Genomic DNA, 2,858 nt, shown 5'->3' with positions numbered 1-2,858 from the left:
GGGAGAAAGGGAGAAAGAAAGGGAGAAAGAAAGGGAGGGAGAAAGGGAGGGAGAAAGGGAGAAAGAAAGAAAGGGAGAAAGAAAGGGAGAAAGGGAGAAAGAAAGGGAGAAAGAAAGGGAGAAAGGGAGAAAGGAAGAAAGAAAGAAAAAGAAAGAAAGAAAGAAAGAAAAAGAAAGAAAGAAAGAAAGAAAGAAAGAAAGAAAGAAAGAAAGAAAGAAAGAAAGAAAGAAAGAAAGAAAGAAAGAAAGAAAGAAAGAGAAAGAACACAATCAGCCTTTAAAACAGAGATGTTTTCCCCTTTCTCCCCCAAACAGGTCCAAAAGGGGAGGAGGAGCAGGCACAGGAAGGCATTCTTGTTCTTTTAGTGCATGTAGACACTTATCTGCCTTCTTTCTTCTGTCCACTCACATTTTTAGAAGTATTCAGTCACGTCTTTTGAGCGACTTTATGGATTACTAACTTCACAAGCTAATTTATTTTTTGCACCCTGTTAATATAATTTAAAGTGAAAATTGCCAGCAAACTCTAAGAGTTTAAGAGTGAGGCAGCTAATTTGAACAAGGACTGCTTATGGTTCATGACTCATGCATGAAGACACTGGTCTGTGGTTGGGTTTTTTTAAGAACTGGGTATTTCACACTTTAGACTAACTGAAAAACAAAATAGCACCTACCATTTTTGGCCCTTTTTCAAAATGCACACTCCTTTGCTTCCATGTGCCCAACACGAGTATTTCATTCTATCTTTTCCTTCTTTTATCTCCCCTTTTCTCTACCATAGACCACAGGATGTTCTCTGAGCAATGTCATCTGTACTACCCCAGTGCTTAACTAACGCAGCGAAATCAAGAGTTCCTTGGAAGTTCTAGGAAGCAATAAAGAATCAACACGATATTGTAGCCAGTAAGGGTTTTATCTCAACTCCAGCGGTGCCCAAAGGCGAGTCAGAGCCACAGTTCCATCCCGATTCACTCGCTGCAGCGGGAGCGCGCTGTGGCTGCGCTGCCCCGCTGGGTGGCGCCCCAAGGCCGCGGCCGCACCGCCCGCTCCGCCCGGCCCCTGAATCCTTTCCCGGGAATATTTTCCTCTGAATTCTTTCCCGGGAATATTTTCCATGTTTGATGCCCAGCCACAGCTCAGGCCTTGTAAGGAAGGACTCACGGGGCGGCTCATCAGGGTTGAACTCTCACTTTGGATAGTTTCAATGTCTCTTGATCCAAGCGTTGTCGCACATCCTGAATTGCTCTCAGTGAGGTTCACTGATGTTTTGAGATGACCAAAAGCAGGTTTCTAATATAACTGCTGTGGTAAGAACACGATTCTGCTTTTATAGAGCAGAATTTCCAAATTCCAAATTTTCCAAACACAGAGTCAGATTAAACAAAATGTTCCTCACAAACACAAAACCATCAGTTCTGAACACTTCTTTTGATTCCCTTTTTGCCTTTCATTAAAGTTTCCAGATAGCACTTCATGCTTTTTGTTGCTGTACTACCTGGCCACTGGTGCCATCACCTCTGTGTACACATCCCCCTTCTCCCTTCCCTCGATGTCACAAGCCACCTCCTTCACTGCTGGGTACAAATCTGCAGTGGTTTTTAGAAGGGCCCTGTGACTTTGCCTTCCTCAGCTCCTATAGCCACCATTCCTTGATAGCCACCCTGCTTTAACTGCATGCTTGCCCTGTTCTCCAACAACAATTTTCATGTTTGCCCAGACCACACTGCTCCAAAAACTTCCACCAAAAGTTTGTGACAATCCCCATTGTGGGCATATAGAAGGCCACTATACAATACAAGTCAACTTTTGTCAGGCAAGATCACAGCTCACTTCGTTATAGCCAATTAAAATTCTTCCTTATTTGTTCTGTCAGTCAGGCAGTTCCTTTCTTGGAACCAAGTGTGGTGTTTGCCTCCACAGCTTACCCTGGTGGTGCCAGGTGCCCATGCAATATAAAAAGCAGCTTTTTATGCCTGTCATACTCCTTCAGGAGCTCTGTTCTCTTGGTGGCTCATTTGAGCACGAGATCTCATAGCTGTGCCATGCAGTTAAACCCTCCCATGAGAGCAGCAAGTCAGAACCTCATTATTCTCATGTTTGGCACTAGTTCTGACACAGAGCAACATATTTTCTTACACTATTTGGAATCTGGCTGTGGTACCAAAAGTTGTTTTGATGGCTGAACCTGACAGAGGCAACTGAGCCCCTCCAGATGAGCAGAGATGTTTGGTGATAGTTAAAGGGTTGGCTGATCCTCAGCAGGCCAAAAAATGTGCCATGCCTGAATCCCTACAGGACTGCTTACACTCAACCTATGTGAGAGCTTCTGGCTTTCCCTGAGAGGATTTCCCAGTATTTACTACAAAATGCCTTTGAATGTATTTATTTATCCAAATATCCTCTAATGGTGGATGCTGCCACATCTGTGAAGAGCTTTGGAGGTTTGCCAGAGCTTTCCCAGAAAGCTACATTAGAAGGGGCATTAATAGTGAACCAAGATGTCAGAAAGATATAAATTGAAAATATATTGAAAATATATTGTTATATATATATTGTTATTGAAAATATATTGTTATCCTGATTCACTCCAAACCATTTTCATGCATGTAAAGAAAAGAAGCTTATTAAGCCACTGAATAGCAAACAGCAACAAAATCTAAACTAAATTAAAAACTAAATATGAAAATAATATTCATTGTTGACTAGATGTAACAATACTGATTTTAGGAAGAAAGAAATAAGCTGCTTTTGGTATCTCTGTCATGCATTACCCAGACAGAGAACATAAAGTAACCAAAAGAAAATACATACTTGTGTGTATTTGCAAGTATATATTTAATTGCTGCAATATAGTTAGC

The sequence above is a fragment of the Agelaius tricolor genome, unplaced genomic scaffold (genome assembly GCF_023055355.1).
Source record: "Agelaius tricolor isolate 1412-34295 unplaced genomic scaffold, bAgeTri1.0.p SCAF_25, whole genome shotgun sequence".
In the NCBI taxonomy this organism is placed as follows: Eukaryota; Metazoa; Chordata; class Aves; order Passeriformes; family Icteridae; genus Agelaius; species Agelaius tricolor.
Note: the sequence above shows the minus strand (reverse complement) of the source record.